Source organism: Talpa occidentalis, unplaced genomic scaffold, assembly GCF_014898055.3.
Source record: "Talpa occidentalis isolate TD23 unplaced genomic scaffold, MPIMG_talOcc4v2.1 talOcc4.6, whole genome shotgun sequence".
In the NCBI taxonomy this organism is placed as follows: Eukaryota; Metazoa; Chordata; class Mammalia; order Eulipotyphla; family Talpidae; genus Talpa; species Talpa occidentalis.
In genome coordinates, this window is record NW_023604972.1 from 130,328,320 (window position 1) to 130,348,627 (window position 20,308).

Sequence of the window (20,308 nt, forward strand, 5' to 3'; positions counted from 1 at the left end):
AGGTCTTATTCTAGTTCTTTAATCCATTTTAAGTTGGGTTTTGTGCATAGTGTGAGGTAGTAGTCCAGCTTCATTCTTTTGCATGTAGCGATCTAGTTTTCCCAGGACCATTTATTGAACAAACTTTCTTTGCTCCATTGCATATTCTCTGCTCCTTTGTCAAGGATTAGTTGGCCATAAATCTGTGGGTTTATTTCTGGATTTTCTATTTGGTTCCATTGGTCTGTGTGTCTGTTCTCATTCCAATACCATGCAGTTTTGATTATTATGGCTTTGTAGTATAGTTTGAAGTCCAGGAGTGTGTTACCTGCATTCCCATCTTCTTTTTTTCAGGAGAGCTTTGGCTATTCAGGGTTTTTGACTTCTAATTCTTATAATGCTATCTGTGTATTTAAGCTCTGTTAATTCAAGTCTAAAAGGTGTTAGTTTAAAAAGCACTCCCTATTCTAGGTTCTCCAAGAAAGTCCTTAATCAATGGGGTGCATCTAATTGTCTTGGATGGGGGCAAAATTCACTTTTCCTCCAGACCACAAGTTGATTGGTTACTGGTGAGTGAGTGGCATGACTCTTAGGAAGAATAAGAATGCAAATACCATCCTTCCAGTTTCTCATCAGAGGTGTGTGGGTGGGGCTTTGGAAATGGGTTAGGGGGTAGGGAGGGTGGTGGGGGGACTTATGAGGAACAGGATATGCTTGTTGATGAAACAGAATGCATTTTCTGTCTCTTAGGAAATATAATTCCAGATTGTAATCTTAATGATTCTTTTTTTTTTTTTTTTGATTTATTTATTTATTTATACAAGCACTGGGTACTGTCAGAAGCACAGGAGGATGAGAGAATTCACCAGAGCCAGAGCGGGGAGCAGAACAGGCAGAAGGACCGAAGTACACTGCTGAGGGGAGCAGCGGGCGGCAGGAGGGGTCTGCGCGCCATGTGGGACCCTCGCCCGGCGGCCGGGGATCGAACCCAAGCTACAAAGGCTGCAGGCAGCTTCGCAGCCTAGCACTCAACCGCTGCGCCACCAGGGGAGCCCCAGTAATCTTAATGATTCTTAATGGACTCAGAACAAGGAAATAAAGTGAACACTATTAATGGAACATTCCATAAAGGAATGCTTGGCTGCTATAACTATGAATTGTATTATACTTTTTCGGGTCCAAGCATCATGCCTTCTCTGGAGTGTTGTAGAAAAGCTGACATTTTAAAACATCATTAGAATTTTCTTTTGTTCAGGCTCCACAAGGTCTACAGTTAGTCAACCCAGCTTCCTTACATATGCTAGCACTAGTAGAGCTAAATTGATGTCTTCCCAGCTCTCTTCGTTAGAAAAGTACTTGGGGAGATGATCATAAGCCCAGCAAGAAAAAAATGAATCATTGCCAAAAGGTTAGGATATTATCACAATCTCTATAGCCCTCTTAGAGAAACATAAGCAAAAGAGCATATTAGTGTTCATCTCTGCATAAAAAAAAATAAGCAAATAGCATTTACCATTTCTTTAATGAAGAGTCTGCAAACATTGTTCCATAAAGTATGGAGTGAGTGTCACCAGATATATGATAGTGTCCTAAAATACAAGAATTGTGTTCTTATAAGTCATTGAATTTCTTTTTGCTATTGCATTTATTAAATATTCTTATTCTGATCTACCAAGTTTTGATAGAGCGAGTATACAGTTCTGTGGTTGCATGGTATTATTAAATTGTAATAGTTGGGCCTCCCCGGTGGCACAGCGGTTGAGCGCTGGGCTGTGAAGCTGCCCGCAGCCTCTGCAGAACCAGTTCTATCCCCGGCCGCCAGGTGAGGGTCCCACATGGCGCGCGGACACCTCCTGCCACCCGCTGCTCCCCTCAGCAGTGTACTTCATCAGTCTGCCTGCTCTGCTCTCCCCTCTGGCTCTGGTGAATTCTCTCACCCTCCTGCCATCTGACTGTACCCAGTGCTTGCATAAATAAATAAATAAATAAATAAATAAATAAATAAATAAATATTAAAATAAATAAATAAATAAATGAATTGCAATAGCACACTACAAACCTTGTATATTTAAAGTTTATGATTTGCTAATTTTTGAAATTTGTGCATTTTCATGAAAACATTACCACAATGAAGCAAAGTGACATATCCATTATCTCGAAAAACGTCTATGTGCTACTTCATAATTCTGCCATTCTGACCTAGGAAAAACAGTCGTCAGATTTCTGTCACTCTGATTGACTGCTAAATAATTTATATTACTGAATTATACAGTAGTTTTCTTCGTTTGCTTTTAATGGAAGAGAGGCTCTGATTTACTTCACTCAAGCACAATTATTCTGAGATTTATGCATGCTATTTTTTTTTTGCAAAGTTTTATTCCATCATATAGACAGATATATTCAGTTTTTGTATTCATTTATCAGGTACATTTGTTTGTTTGGTTGGATTTTCTAGTTTTTGGTTAGTACAAATAAAATTCTATGAATGTTGTTTACAAGTCTCTGTTTAGACATATGCTTTCATTCCTTTTGGACTGGTGCCTAGGAAGGGAATGTCTGTAACATCTTGTGTTTCACTGTTTAAGAACATTTCAAGAAGTTTTAGAAATGTTTTTACCTTTGGCATCCTCAACAGCAATGTATGAGATTTCCTCTTTCTCCCCATCCTTATTAACATGTATCAGGACACAAAGTTTTAATTTGAGTTATCATGATATGTGTTTAGTTATTGCTAATCAGGATTTAAATTTGCATGACCTTAAAGATTGAAGCTGCTGCTTATCTCTGCCTGTGGTTTTCTTCTGCTTGCACATCTATTTGTAAAGTGTCTATTCAAATCTTTGTTACCATTTTTCTCTACAGAATTTGCACATTTTGATTTCTTATAAGGTTTGGCTTTTTATAAATTTTATTACATATTTGAGTATATGTCCATTTGTAGTTTTCTACTTTGTGAGTATTTTATCAAAATCAATGTTTTATTTTTCCATTTTCTTAAGAATCTTTTAAATGGAAGTTTTTGGTTTAGAGAAAGTCCAGATTATCAATTTGTTCTTTTATGTATTGCTCTGTTGGTACTGTGCATATATATATATATATATATATATATATATATACACACACACAACCAAGGTTATGAAAGTTTTCTACTATGTTTTCTATAAATCTTTTATTTTTTTTCTTTTCTTTTTGGATTTGTAGTCAATTTTGAGTTAATTTTTTCATATGGCAGAAGGTATGGATCGACATTCTTCTTTATTATGAATATTCATATCTTCCAGCACCAGTTGTTGGAAAGGCTACCCTATTCCCTCTGAATTGTTTTTGCACAATTAATTTTTGTATTTGATTTTATGTTCTGCATGCTTGCTAAAGTTGTTTATTAGTTTCGATAGCACTCTATAATTTTTTTCTACATAGAAAATGATTTTCTATGCAAATAAAATTCTATTTCTTTCCCAATATGGATAGATAAATGTATTAAATTTTCTCGCCTTAGTTCTATAGTCAGCTTTCAAGCATTGATTTTAAAGTTTATGTTTATCTGACCCTTTGTTTGGTTTCTGTACATTTTACACATAAGTCATACCATCAAGTATTTATCTTTCTCCTTTTGGCTTTATTTTTTTGGCTTATTTTTTAGCATAATTCCTTTCAACTCTATTCATGCTGCCACAAGTGGCAGGGGTTCAAGTAGTCCTTAGTTTATGCTATAGCTAGCAATCCTTGGCATTCCTTGGCTTGTATCACTGAAAATATTGCCATTATAGTCACCTATTGTTATTGACATGTGTTTTCTGTGTCCTTCTTTTAAAGACACCATCACATTGTATCAGAGCCCACACTGATAACCCATCATTTTTGACTATATTCCTTAAGATCCTATTTGCAAAGAAGATCACTCATAGTAGTAGGGGTTAGAACTTCAACATATCTTCTTGGAAGATATGTTCAGTTCAAACTATAACTCACTTCTGCAATTGCTTAGTTTAATTCATTTAACATTAATGTTCTAATTAACTTTGATGTCAGCAGTATTTCTATGTTCTGGTGTCCCTCATGGTAGTGATGCTGCCATATTTACTGATGGTATCAATGACAGATTGGCACCTACCATCCCAAATAGATAAGCTGGCAAATAACACTGATGTAATTGCAAAAAAAATATGATATATGTATTTCATTTGACTTATGAAATTTTAGTTTTAAAGTATTGTCAAGGTTTGATAATTCAGAGAATTCACAAAAAAAATCAATGTCACATTCAACTTGAAATATCAATAAGTGGGACACTGTGGTTCTCACTGAAGGAAATGATGCTGGTTATATAGATCCAGTAGTCTGGTTTCTAGAGTTCTGATTTTCTCATTCATTTATATTGCTTCTTAAATCTAATCCACTTCACTTTGCCATATGGTAAGCCTTGGCCTTATAAGCAGAGATGTTTTTTACCATAGACTATACTAACCCCTTGAGTTACTTGAATAATAGAATAATTTCATAAAGCCAGTACAATAAACCCACAAGAACACATGTCACTGCATGCTACAGTATAGATAACATTGTATATATCACAGGGTCTGATATTTAGAGTGATGTTGTCCTCACTCATGAATGAATAAAACAATAAGTGGTGATGTTTACATCTTAGTACCTTTTAATTATCAAGCTCATCCTACATGAGTAAGAACATCAGCAAATATAAGGATTTGCTGATTTAAATTATTTTCCAATAGTTGCTTTTCTAAATAAAATGTACTTTTCCACTATTCTAAATGGTTATCAGTTCATAGTAAATTGTTTGAATTCAAGTAGTTAAATTGACTCATTAATTTATTCTTTGAGTTTGTTCAGGTACATTCACTTATTTCATTTTCCTAGAATTTAGCTATTACATTAGGGGAAAAAATTGACATCAGGTACCCTGGGCATAAATGTTTATAACAGAGCATAATAGTGGCCGTTCATAAATTCTTGGAAACCCTTGCAGTTTTTAGCATCAATGAGATTACTGTATTTACTTTAATTGATGTTTACTTCCTGTGTAGAAGCTAGGGTTTGAAGGCGGGGTGCAGAATATCAGAGATTAAAAAAATGCAGTGAAAAAAAAATAAGGATGGACTTTGGGATCAGACAGAACTTGTGCTATCTGCTTGTCTTTTACTTTAATAGAATTTATTTACATTTGTTTTAGTTTTTTTTTTCTTCTTCATGAAGGGAATTATGTGCCTTCTATTGTTGTTGTTATTATTATTTTTTGTATTTTCCATTTTATTCTATTCTAACAGATAGGATCTTGCTACCCTTGTCGTTTTTTTCCTCTCTTCTATACTTTCATCTGATAGTTGTAGACTAAGTCTACCTGAAGCATATAAAATGTTTTATACTCTCATCTAAGAAAATATATAAAGGAAAAAAAATCATCTTTCTGTTTAGATACAATGTTAAAGCTTTCCCTCTAATGGAAACTATTAGATTTAAAACAAAGGTACAAAAAAAATAGTCATTGACTGATTCCATTTGGGCAACTGCAACAAAATACTATAGAGTAAGTAGTTTAGTGAGAGTAGAAATTTACCTCTTCCCCCTGGAATCTGGAAATCTGAGATCAGGGGTAAGTATGTTAGGATGAGAGTCATCTTGCAGGTCCAGCTATCTTTGTATAGGCTCAAAGAAAGAAAGGAAAAGGGCCTCTCTGGGGTGTCTTGTCTAAGGATATTAATCCTATTCATGAAGACTTTACCCTGAATGACCTATTCCTGTTTTCCTGAAGACTTCACCCCCATGACCTACTCCTGTTATCTTGAACATTTCTCCCTCTCCCTTCCCCCCGTCACCACGATTATACTCTTTCTCTTTTTTAAATTAATATTTTATTTTATATAAATTTTATAATTAATATTTTATAATTATATGATATTTTATAATTATATAATATTTTATTAATTTTATAATTAATATTATATAATTAATATTATATAATTAATATTTTATTTTATATACATCATTTTTTATTTTTGCACTCTTTCTATGAATTCAACTGTCTTAGATGCAACATATAAGGGATGCCATGCAGTGTTCCTCTGTCTGATTTACTTCACTTAGCATAATGACTTTAGGGTCTATCCATATTGTTGAAATTGTTAGGATTTCATTCTTTCCCATATCTGAATATTATTGATATTGCATATATAATATGTAATTATGATACACTACATTATATAGAACATATAAGGTATATATTATATAATATAATTTTATTATTATGTATATTGTATATAATTTAAAAACCAAGATTTATAAAATCTGATATATTATAATAATGTCAATATAAACATATTATCTGGTACTATAATGATATATAATATATAAATAGACATATGTTTTATTTAATATTTTCATATATAGATATTATATCAATCTTATATCTTCATTCATTCATTGATGAATACTTAGTTGATATTCAAGAAGGAATCCAATGCTCTAGCAATTACTCATATTAATCTACATTTGTAGAAAGATATAATAAATTAATTTATCTCTATACTTACTTTCTTTTTTTTATGAATTGAATAAATATTAGAAATTCAAGTTCAACTTTCTAGGTAGTGGAAATACATACATACACATATATATGTATATATATACATACATACACACATATATATATATATATACTTAAGTTTTGACACCATTCCCAGTTATTTATTGACTATACTTGTTTTTTTTTCTTCTAATAATCTGTTGCATCCCTGTTTTACCTATTTCCATTGGCATTTGAAAATAAACTGGCATTTTCCTTCTGAATGCTTTTTCTGTCAATACTATATATTGGGTTGATTACAAAACTGCCCATCTGTTCTTAGAGAGATAGTTCTTTTAGAATGTTTGATTTTCCTTTGCATGAAAAGAAAAGACAGTTTTCATAGAGTAGAAGCATGTTTCTGCTTTCCTTGGACTTTTTTCCCCTTGTCTTTTAGGCTATCATTCTATTAATGAAGAACTATTTATATATTAACCAAAAAATAGTTGTCTTTGTGGAGAAATATCAACTTCTATTGGGGACATGGCCATAGGAACTGTCATAATAATTAGGGATGGAGTATAAAATGGATAATTTTATAGTTTCAAAGTTTATAATTTCAAAGTTGCCTGTAAAATATTCTAATATAAATAACTGATCTTATTGTGTTTTCTTATTTTGTGTAATGATTACATTTGTCCTGACTAAACTGGATTTATTTAGATACTATCTTTAAGTCACAACAGGATTGTAAAAGAGAACTCTCCAAATACATATAGATATCAATCTTCTTTTCTTCAATCTCTTTTCTTATCACTAGAAAATCATTTTTGGGAGAACTGGACATCCCAATAGATTTGTCAACCAGTGAAATGGAGAATTCAGACTCTGTGTGATGAATATCTCAGTGCAGTCTTCTCTAAGCATACAAATATCCCCTTGCCTGTCAAGGAAGCACTATGGATGTGTCATTGTGATGTTACACATCTTCATGCAAATATTTTGAAATGTTAAGGTATAGGTCTTATGCTATTGTGTGTGACTTAAGAATAGTTAATTACTAAATGAGAAGATGATTCATTCAGAAAATTTCAGATAACTAACAAGATATGCCCACTTAATAGTTTTTTTGATCTATTTTTCTTGATGTTAAAGAGCCAGTAACAACTGACATAGTACCAATTGTCAAGTTTATGTAATTTAAGGTAATTAAACATCTTTTGATATAATTTTCAAAATAAAGGATGTTGATGTTTTTGGTATTTTATTGATACACGGGCTACTAAATTAAGTATTTTCATATTTAATTCATATTTACTTTTATCTTAAAGGATAGCTTCCTTGACAAATGTGATTTGATAAAGTGATCATGTAGTTATATCAATATTTCAAATTTTCCATCTTTGAGGTAATTTTAAAGATTTATAATTAATAAACTCTGAAGGTTATTAATGAACTTCATATGCAAATTAGTGAATAGATCAAGACCATCAGTATCACCATTGGCAATGCTCACTATTTCATTGACAGTTGAAGGTTTGTTTGTAGCAATTAAACTGGAAAATTATCATATCTGTAGTAACATTAAGTCTTCAATAGTCCAAGCAAATATTCCCATTACATTAAGTTAAAATAATGAGCCCTTTATAAAATAGTACCTTTATTGATTTCATTGTGAGCATTTTTGCATTGCTGTTCTTTCTTTCATAAATGTTTAAGAAATAAATGCATATTAATGACTACCTCTTAATCAGTAAGTATATATATATATGTCTATCAATTGATTCACCTATCTTGTTGATTATACACAATGTTATATGTTTATATCTGTATAGTTAGGTAAAGAAAATTAAAAGAATGTGACTTTTCCTCAGGCAATCATAGAAAACAGTGAGAAATCATGTCTGATGAAAATTATTATCATTCCTCAAGTATACTGATAAGCAGATAGGTAGGTTTTGATACCAGTAGAAACATGAAAAATATCTAGAAAAAAATATTAAGATTTTTAATGTAATGGGATTACATTAAAATCAGATTGATATATTTACAAAATAACTGTGAGACTAAGAAAAAGTAATTGAGGGAATTAAGGGAACTAAAAACTTTAAAAATCATTCATTTGGGAAGAATATTTAGATCTTAAAGTGGGTTTATTTAGATACTATCTTTTTTGATCTTAAAGAATTTTGATCTTAAAGATCAGATCTCCATGTTATACAATTAATAGAACAAGAAAACAAATTCAATGAATTGTTTTCTTTGAGATTGTTTTGTTTTTCCAGTAGCATAATTTTCTTACATAAAATCTAATTACCTCTGAATGGTCACCAAAGAAATGTGACTGTTGCTTAAATGTGATATAATAAGAGGAAAAATTTCATGGAATATACTCATAATGTTTTTCCATGTTCTCTTAGACACACACAAGAAAGGAAAATTGGTTTGAAAAGTGACTTCTGTGAATATCACAAGTGGATTTTTCTACATAATGACATACAATTTTTCCAATTTTCCCATTTTAAAATTTATTATCTCAATTACTTAGCTCTCCATTGAAAAGAGTCAGTTTGACCGAAATATTTTGGAATTATTTTAGGTTTTAAGAACAGGGTGAATTTCCATGGAGGATATTGAGAACTGACTTTTTTTTTAAACTTATGTCACTCTCTATGAACAATCCAATTTTAAAGCATTTCTTCATTTTTGTTTCGTATTGATGGAAGTTTACCCCCTTAAGTTATGTAAAACCAATCAAAGTAAAAGGAAAGTCACTGGCTATATTTTTCTTCAAAATAGAAAATTAAACCAATGCATTTTCTCCTACAGAAAGAATATACAATTCTGGACATGAAGAACGTGGACCATCATACTCCACATTACCTTGTTGTCATTTCTGTGGCATCTTATACCCAGAGCAAGAGAACTGCCAGTGTATCATGAATAGAATCCTTAGACATTCAAGCAAGACATACAAATCCATAATAAGACAGTTAATTCACTCCTCTTAAAATTAAAAAAGTAAAAATCTACAAATGTATACTTGAAAAAGCATAGTGAATAAATAGCTAAGTGATAATTCCATTGTCCACTGAAGACCTGAATTTGTGGGTTTCCCCTCTGATCTCATTCCTTTCCTTCTCCGAAAGAGTCATCACTCAGCTAAATTTTGTGTCAATAATTCCTTTTCTTATCTCTATAGGTTTTGAAAAGTATATTTGAAATTACCATTTCTTTTGTTTTTTTGAAAAAAAACTCTGGAGTAAATTCTAACACTATTTTCTTTTTTAGAAAGATTTATTTTGGGCCTCCCCGGTGGCGCAGCGGTTGAGCGCTGGGTTGCGAAGCTGCCCGCGGCCTCTGCGGCGCCGGTTCGATCCCCGGCTGCTCCCCGGCCACCAGAGGAGGGTCCCACATGGCGCGCAGACCTCTCCTGCCGCCCGCTGCTCCCCTCAGCAGTGCACTTCGGTCCTTCTGCCTGCTCTGCTCCCCGCTCTGGCTCTAGTGAATTCTCTCACCCTCCCGTGCTTCTGGCTGTACCCAGTGCATGTATAAACAAAACAAACAAACAAACAAAGAAAACATGCCTCTATAAAAAAAAAAAAAAAAAAAAGAAAGATTTATTTTATTTGTTTATGCATACATGAGATGGGGTACAGGCCAGAAATGTGTGGGGGGCATGAGAGGATTCACCAGAGACATAATAGGGAGAAAAACAGGTGAACTGACTGAAATGCATTGTTTGAGGGAAGCAGTGGGTGAGTCAGGAGAGGTCTGCTGCACCATGTGGGTCACCTCCTTGGGCAGGGATTGAACTCATGCTGCAGTGGCTGCCAATAGCTTCACAGCGCTGACTCAAACCCCTGTGCCACCAGGGAGGCCCAGAATATGTTCTTAATAATATACTTTTTTTTAATGTACAAGTATATATTTTTACAAGGATCCATAGCATGTAATCTGATCACTGTCCAATCAGAGTTAACATTTGAAGTCACTGAACTATCTAGTCACCAGCGAGGAATAACATTTATTCTACTTTTATGGAATAATTATTTCCTCTTCTTTGAAGTACCTGCTCAATGAATTTCATCACTTAAAATATCATATTGTTTGCTTTTTAAGGATTTAGAGAAGACTTTCTTCATGAGTGAAATGCCAGCTAATCTATCATAATTCATTTGTATTGAAAATGCATTTATGATATGTAACTTCTGTCCTCTGTTTGCTTGCTTCTTCTTGGTCGGTGTCTCCACATGAGAAGGTGCTGAGTTTGTCTTCAGAGACTGATCTTTCTAAGTTCACACATATGTTGTTCATGGGGCTTAATAATTACCTCCTGGATCCCTACAGGATTCACCCTCCACCAGTCTGAATTTCTAGACGGTTGTATGAGCTTGTGGGAACATTTTAATATTTTACTCTAATATTATCTCTCACATTTGGATAGCTTTTTGTGAGAATGTCATTTGCAATATTTCTGGAAAAGAAATTTTATTTGTACATGGTTGTGCATGTTTATAGGACGTAGGGAAAGTACATTGACCATCGCTATTTTTGTGATAAAACCATAAAAATTATTTCCCATTTGTATCTTTTATATTGAAACTTTGAAGTTGTGGTCTACCTGAAAAAAAAAAATTCTTCACAAGTTGTTTTTCCCACTAAATTGTATTTCTCTGAATACTTACCATTTTAATAAAAAATGCTGAAAATAATTTCCTAATTTTAAAAATAATATGTTTCTAGATATGTAGATAAAACCACAACAGAACTACATTATTTGACTCTCATAATTTTTCCATCATGCATCAATGTATCTGCAGACTTTCAAACTAAAGCAGGGCCTCTATGAGTATTCAGACTAATGCTGGGTGATACTTTATTTACATAACATAGATAAGTAAATGGTTATTCTTTAAGAAATAAGAACTAAGGATTTTTTAATTAAAAATAATATCAACTTTGCTTAACTTTATTTCCCAAATCTCTTTGATGTTTGACTTAAGGCAGTTCAGCTCTGTATCTGATTCAGTCGGTTGTGATACACTGTTTAGATGAAGTACATGAAAAGATCCTGCACTGCACAGATATGTGGTTGAAAAATGAGTCATTTAAATATCTTTCTTTCAGATTATTTTGAACTTTTTGATATTATACAAATCTCAAACATTGAGAAACTCTGACCCATGTATAACTATGTTACATGCAATGATGGTTTGAGAAATATTGGTTAACTGAGAAATGGAGATCTTTCAAGTGTTGACATGTTCTGTGATAAAAATACCATATATGCTAATATAGCCACTAAGTTCATCTGAGAGTCTTTAATAATTGGAAAACTGTCAGATTCATGGAGGTAGAGACAAGTTATCCTGAATCAAATATTGAATCATTGGTAACAAGGACTATCATTTCTTTTCCTTGAAGCATTGTTCACAATTAAGGAAATATTTACCAAATAGCCTGGTGGCATAGCCACAGTTTGTGCGACACTTTGTGAGGGAAAACCATACTCCACAAATAAAGCACCAACTCCACAAATAAGCTGCAATTGACAACTCAAACAAGCCCATATACATTTTCCCTGGAGATTTCCATCACATTCAGACCATACAGATGTGTATTTCCTATTTCTTCACACATGATGTGAAAATGATGTGTATAACAGGGTACACATTTATTTACATATTTATTCTTTATCATGGACAATTTTTTTCCTCTTTTCTTTCCTTTTCCTTCTTCCGTTCCTCACTCCATCTCCCTCCCTTTCTCTCTTCTCTCCTGCCCTCACTTTCTTTATATTTTTTTAATCACTTTTCTGCAAATAAAGGATTGAAGACTACATAAGACTTAGGACCATTAGGATTCACTTTCTTAATTTATGCTAAGGAACCATACCAGTCCCCCCTTTTTTTTTTTTAACACCAGCATGACTGTGAACACAACAAAAACAGTAATATATAACATTTAATTACTATGAAAATAGTCATTCTAAAATAGTGAATTCTGAAAATTCACTTTTCCTGTTTTTCAATAGGAAATATTTTTAAATATCTGAAAAATATTTAATCTACTGATAGGGTCTCAGTAATCTCCAGAGATCTAGAGACCATATTTCTGGAATTACTGCCTTAAGAAAAATTTTTGTGACACATTCTCAGTGACTTAGATTTTATGTAAATATACCATTTGGAAAAACAACTTAAACCTGAACTAAATTAGATAGACATTTTTAATGAATAACACACTTAGCATAATTATGGTTCTCAGTTATTATGTCCCTTCCAACATTGTGAAAACACATTGAAGGGGCCTGGCCTAGATATTGCTCTGTCAGCCCTTTCTTCCCGGGCTACTAAATCATTGTCATTTAACAACATAATTAGCACATCTCATTAGCTAATGAAGATAATGACCATTAAAATTCTTTTCCAATTTATGGTTTCCTTTTTATCACAATTTAACAACAATGTCGTTTCAGGGTAATAACAAAATTGGCTTACAAATGACCCTTATCCTAATGAGTGGAGTAGCACCTTGTATCAAGGAGCAAAGGATTATTTATTCATTGCACTCCTAATTATATTATGTAGTGGAGTTGCTGATGACTTTCCTATGTGATTCAGTCAAAATGTTCTGCTTTATCATTGTTATATGCAAGTGCAAAGTCAACTTGCACAGAGTATGCATATTTTTCTTTGGACGTCCTTATTTATGGGTTAGAATCAATTCCTACATTCCATTGCTAAGGTCCAGGAAAACACTAATGACCAGTGCAGGTATATTACCAAAGAATTTCAAGGGTAAATGGCACTATTTTTGAATTCAGAATGCTAGAATAGATTCTATTTGGTCAACTTATTTTCTTCTTCTAAAAAAATCACTTTTCCTATTTGTCAATGTGAAAAACTTTAAATATCTGAAAATGTATTTAATTCTACTGAAAATGATTAATACTCACAAAAGGAACACAGAAGGAAAATAATGGGATTGGTAAGATAAATGAATTTACACTTAGCTATAGAAATCAAAAAATTGAATTAGGAAGTCACTGATTCCTAATATCACTTTTGAATGGTTTTCTTAGTTTTCAGTTGCTCTTTGAAAAATGACCCCAAATTTAGTGGATTAAAATGCCTCTTCATTAGCTCACTGGTTTCTGTGTGTACGAGTTCCAGACTTTGGTTAGCTGGCTTTTCTAAGGCTCAACAGTGAATTCTCTAGGGCTAGCATCCTGTCTGAGACTCAGATTTATTTTTTAATTGCAGAATTTAGTAGAGTGAAGTTTTAGGCCTGATGGCTCCATCTTCTTGCCATCAGTCAAGATTCAATTTCAGCTTTTATTTATTTATTATTATTATTATTTTAAGATTTATTTATTCATGCATACAAGAACCCGGGACAGGCAGACTAAAGAAATACACTGCTAAGGGGAGCAGCAGGTGAGACAGGAGGGGTCTGCCACGCCTTGTGGGATTCTCGCAGGCTGGTGGGGATCAAACCCGTGCTGCATAAGCTGTGGACAGCTTCACAGCTCTGTGCTCAACCACCTGCACCCATCATGGAGGCCCAGTCTCAGCTTTTAGAGTTTCTCCTCAGTCCCAAGCATGCATTGTAAACTACCTGTGTAGAACTCTTAGGACAATCAGCCCTGCTAAACTGAGTCTAATATAGCATCGTAGCATTACGTAATCATGGACAGACAACCATCATATACTGAGACCGTACCCTGCCTATACAAGGGGTAGGAATCCCCCTGGCTTTGCTTGCTTTGCCTTCTGAAATGCAAATTATATTGGCGCCTCCTAGGATAGCAAGAGTTTCATTCCATTGCTACATCAGCTCAGAATCTAAATTCTGCTCAGGTGCAGATGAACAGCATGGATGGAATATAGAGTGGGTTGGTGGAGCATGTTCTTCTCCACCTGTGAGCTAGAAAACTGTGAGCATAAGTTATCAACTCCCAGCACTGCCATTTTCAATGGCAGGACAGGCACGGAAATGAATTGCAGACATTTTCATTCTCAAAGAAAGGAGAAATGGAAAGTGAACACACTGAAATGCTGGATTTTCTTTGATTGGGCATCAAGTTCTGGCATCAGGCTTTTGTAACCCTTGCCCTAGCCTTCTGGGTTTTTTGATAGAGAAAAATACAAAGGCACAGATTCAACTCTTGAAAGGAACTAAGTGTAACTAAATTTTTGATCATTCCAAGATGTTAGCTGATGGTTGTCTTGTTACATCATCCATCTTTTTTTTCCCCACTTTGAACAGCCATTTACTTTCAAAAGCATACTGCTCTGCATCCTTTTTTTTAACAGTTCTTCCTTCATTTTTTTTTTTTTTTGTGCTCCTCTCCCATTTTACTCTGATTATCAGGAAGAAATCAGACAATATTTTTTGCATTAAATTAGATCTCCACATTCTTCAATAACAAGTTCTGATTCCACCCACAAGACACAGCTTTACTAGTCTTTTGCATTGTATCACAGAGCTCTCTATTCAAGTTTTCTGTCATATATTCTTCACTTCCTTCTGAACTCTTATCGCACCATCTTCCAAATCCAGATTTTGAATCCAGAGGCGCTTAGATTTTTCCTCTCATGCTTCTTAATATTTCCCAGTCTCTACCAACTTCCTGGTTTCAAAGCCACTCACAGATTTTAAAATATTGTAGCAGTGACTATTTTCCACGTACCAAATTCTGTACTCATTTATTTGCTGTGTAAGTATCTCCAGGTCAGGATGCTGGACATGGTAAAGCTGTGTTTTCTGCTCAGGGTTTTCACAGGCTAAAATAAAGCTTTGGACTCAGGTTTGACCTCTTGCGAATTTCAGGGTCAAAATACCTGTGGTTCACTTTCATGACTGATGTCAGCTTTCTCCAGTTCTTTGGATCCCAAACCAGTCAACAGCTACCTATTAACTATCCACATATTTTAGGATTCTCCATTTCTGTCTATCAGTTTATGAGATGATAATAATGATGATGATCACAAATATTCACATCACAGGGACTGGGTATTGTCTTGAAAGAAATTAAATCTCCTAGAACCATGAAAATCATAGTTAATTTGTTCCGAATTGCTTAGTGGATTATTGCAGATTCAATATAATATTTGAATTATTCATTTAGAAGTTAAACAACATTAAAATATTAAAGCTGATGTGCAGTTTTAACATTACAAATATATAACATTTTACATAGAAAATTTGTCCATTGTTATTTAAATTCAGTTATTGGAATGCTGTCTGAAATCAATATTGTATAGCATAGTAAAGATGGTTAAATTAAATGAGTGAATAGTTCATGAGGAAATATTTTTAACTCTCTGCTTCTCCTCCATTGAACATCTGGATGAAAAATGCTTTTTTTATATATGTGTTTTCATGTTATGAAAGCCTCTCACCTATCTGGCAGAGAGGAGCTTATTAAAATGGAGTTTATATTTTTCCCTTACTGCTATTCTTAGCTACAAATTCAGATTATTAAAAGAAGCAAAAAAAACTTGAATTTTTACTTTGAGTTGACATGTCTCTCTTTAAAAAAAACACAATTAAAATACATTATTATACTTAATGTAAGAAATTTGAGGCTTTCCTACTAAAAAATCAGGTAAAAATCAAGTATATTCCCTCTCCCTTATAGCATTGCACTAAAATTTCAAATTAATGTAATAAGTAAAGGAAATTAAAAAGTATACAGATTAGTAAGAAAGAAATAAAGCTTTCTATTTTTGCAGATGCTATGATTGTCCACACAGAAATTCCAAAAGAATCAATCAAAAACTCCTGTTTCTAATAAGTGATTCTAGCAAAGTTGTTGGATATAAGGTTAATACAGAAAAATCAGTCACTATCCTATATACCAGCAATGACCAATTAGAATTTGACATTAAAAACACTGCCATTTATAGCATCATTCACAAAATCAAATACTTAGGTATAAAATATTACAAAATATGCCCAATATATAAAAATAATGAACAAAGTCAAATAGCTAAATAAATTAAAATATTCCATTTTTGCAGACAGGAAGATACTATAGTGTCAAGATTTCAGTTCTTTTCAACTTATGTATTCAATACAACTTCAGTCAAAATCTCAACAATCTGGGCCTCCCTGGTGGCACAAGGGGTTAAGACATAACCTATGAAGCTATCTGCAGCCTGTGCAGCACAAGTTCTATCCCTGGCCAGAGCGCTACCCACATGGCACAGCAGACCTATCCTGCTGCTCCGCTCAGCAGTGTATTTCAGTCAATCTGCCTGTTATGCTCCCCACTCTATCTTTGATGAATACTCTTACCCCCCACACCTCTGGCCTGTACCCCAGTTCTTGTATGCATAAATAAGTCTTTTAAAAAAATCTCAACAATCTAGTGGATATAACCAAACTGATCCTAAAGTTTGTATGGAAAGGCAAAAAAGTAGTTAAAAGATTATCAAAAATATACAACAACAAAATATCTGCAGTCGACAGTGTATTATTGGTAAAAGATCTGAGCTGAGAAATAAACCCACATAAATATATTCAACTGATCTTTGAAAATGAAATCAAAATAGTGTCTTGAACAAATGGTCATGGAACATCTGGATATTAACATGCAAAAAAAAAAAGGGATATAGACAGACTTTATCTCCTTTACAAATTTAATTCAAAATGGATTGCACACTTCATAGCAAAACGACAACAAAAAACTTTTAGAAGCTAATAGAGGAGATGAGTTTGGACATAGTGATGACATTTTGGAAACTGTATCAAAAGCACAATGCATAAAATAAATCATTGATAAGCTGAACATCATTAACATTTAAAATTTTCAATCTATGAGGATGATGTCAAGAGAATGAGAAGACCAGTCACGGACAGGAAGAAGATATTTGTGAAAGATTCATCTGGTGAAGGATAGTTATTCTAGATATGCCAAGAACCGTTAAAGCTCAGTAATGATAAAACAAATAATCTGGTTGAAAAATACTCTAATTAACAACTGAGAGACTTGATGTTCTAGTTGAGGGGTCTGGGTCAAAAGACCTTGCCAGTGAAAAAAAGAAATATGGCCTTTCAAGTTCTATAGTATTTTATGTCTTTGAAATACGTATTTGCTGTTTATCCCCCAATATGTTTTCATGAGTTGGATTCTTTAATGGTATGAGAAATTTATAATAGCTGTGTTTTATGTTATTCATAACTGCCTAAGTTTATATGCTATGAGTGTTGAAAAGTTATTTATATAATTTCCTTTATTTCCCTCCAGAATCCAGTTACAGCAGTATATAAGAAAAGACGCATCACTGAACATTCATGAAGTGAGTTATAAGGTAAATTTATTCTTTATAAATTCTGCTATGTTAAAAATGTTACTGAAATGACAAAAGGTGCTATCATTGAGTTTCTCTTAAGGGTTTTATATAACGACATTGAGATGTTAGACATGTGGCAGAACAATTTCCTTAGGGTCTTTAAATCATTCTCTAAAAATTATCAACTCCATTATTTTCTCTAATTTTGAATTCTTTCTCATAGGTGCATTTTTCAAATATCACAGAACCAGCCCAGGTACATTAACACTGGACTGACATTCATAGGTGTTTCTAAATTTTCTTAAAATAAACTAGAAGTTTTAAGAAAGAGACTGAATATTATATTTCAATATTTTAAAATTATTTCTAAAATATAATTTGGTATATCTGTGCATTTGAAATATGTACACGTAAAGAAAACAGTATGTCTGTTTTAGTAATCACTCATGGGTATAGAACACTTCTCTAATGAATATTGAATTTATATTTTGTAACATGTCTTTAAAGGTCAAACTCTAGAGATATAATTTACTTGGTAATAATCATCATTTAGCTGTGTAATTCTGTTTTATAGATAAGGTTTACTAAAACAAGGCACTCACATTTAGTAATAATTGTAATAGATGTTGGAAATGTTAATAATTAATGGATGAATTTTGGTGAATGACTAATGACATTTAATACAAAATTGCTTGCATTGTAGCAGACATCTTCTTGAATATATAAATTTCTTATCAAAGGGTGAAATATAAGGATACAAGTCTTCATAGCAAAAATACTGTTTTAATTTATTATGACTAATGCCTACTTCATCACAGGAATTTTATGCAATTGCCTGATATTTTAGTTAAGTCTGCATATATCTTGTTAAAGCCTGTTCATTTATATAAAGGGAAGTGCTTGAGAATCTTGATATTTCAAAATGTTTGACATTTGTTAAGGTTCAAAGTGCTTTCTTGATATTTCAAAATGTTTGACATTTTTAAGGTCAAATTCTATATTTTTATATAATGCATTTGTAATTATTTTAGTAGGAGAATTCTCAACAAGGATCTGTATTTGTGATAACATAATGAACTTAAAAACGACAACAAAATAAACCTAATTGTATTCCATTCAATTCAAACAAAGATTTAAGTTGACACAGTTTTCAAGTGTGGATCCCTTCTGTCTCCTCCTCCCTACTCAACACTCTTGGTCTTGTTGGAAGCTTTTAGCAAGGGTGAGATTTTTGATGACATGGTTCAGAATTTATTTGTGTGGCAAACAATTTTTTTAAAAAATGGCTCTCTGGGTGTATAAAAAACAGGTGGAAGTAAAAATAACTAAGGTGTAGAAAACAGTGTTATAACAGGTTCTGTGACACACACTGCTTAATTATCTTACTAATAAATCACTTCATTGTAAATAAGCACGACTTCACCTATCATGGTGATCATGCTTTATCATGATAAGAAAACTGTGTGTGTGAAAATATTTGCATCAGTTTTCATACTCAGCATGTGATTTAAACATGCCTAATTAAAAAAAATAGAATATTGATGCATAATTTATCGTTAAAATATCATATTTATTGTATCATCCCTGAAGTTGTAGAGAATTATAAACAGAATTATACATACACTGATCATTTGCCCTGTGTGTGGGCACTAAGTTCCTTAACCCAATTCAGAAAGGGATATTTTATCACAAATTTTATCAAGAAAGAAGAAAAGAAGGAAAAGCTTAGAGTTCGAATGTTAGTCAAAGTTTCCAGGCTTTAGGTCAGATTTAAACAGGGTAATGAAAAAGGAGAAAATAAGATGCTCTTTATCAAGTAAATTTAATCAAAATGCATTTATCAGATTCCAACACTATTATAATGTATAAAAATGAAAAGAAAAATGAGCTAGAATAATAGATTTTGCACTGATTGCCTTTGTCACTCAAGCCCTAATCACATTTGTATGGACTTTATATTAAATTTCACTTATATTTTACTCTTAAATATCATTCTGGAAACTCTATTATAGAATATAGCATTTAACTTAAATAGCCAAACAATACCTAATATTTAATGAATGACAGATGAAGTGAATATCTCTGTAGAAGAAATTTTCTGACTGCATTGGTTACTATGCTGTTTTACTTTTAGTCTACCTATTTTGTTTTAATCTGGCTTACAGTGAGTGGTATGGAACTACCGCTGGAACTACAGGCTGTGGAACTACATTTCAGTAGAATGTTCACACTCAACTGCTCTAAGTTATAGCAGGAAATCTTTCATCAAAATTCACACAGAAAGACAATTTTCATGAGATAATTATCTACTCTAAATTAGTGATTAAACTATATTTACAATAGAATCCAAAATAGACCTATCAGGTGTTTAATGGTGCAGAAGCACAAGCTGCTTTCTAAGGTATAAAAGTTAAAGCTGTTCTATAATTTATACCTGTATAAACCTCAAAATTATATACAGTGTTGTAAACCAGTGTTATTTCAATAAAACATGATAACC

General features: G+C 32.8%; 1 protein-coding gene across 8 annotated transcripts in view; it reads left to right on the forward strand.

Annotated features, from left to right (window-relative positions):
* The window catches only part of CDH18 (cadherin 18), a 712,342-nt gene that overhangs the window by 176,223 nt on the left and 515,811 nt on the right, over window positions 1-20,308 (forward strand). For 7 of the 8 annotated variants that reach the window (XM_054688413.1, XM_054688412.1, XM_054688411.1 and 4 more), the window contains exon 2: window positions 17,763-17,826. The gene's annotated coding sequence lies outside the window, so the exon portion shown is untranslated. The remainder of the gene's footprint in view (window positions 1-17,762; window positions 17,827-20,308) is intronic. The other variant, XM_054688414.1, reaches the window with a different exon arrangement.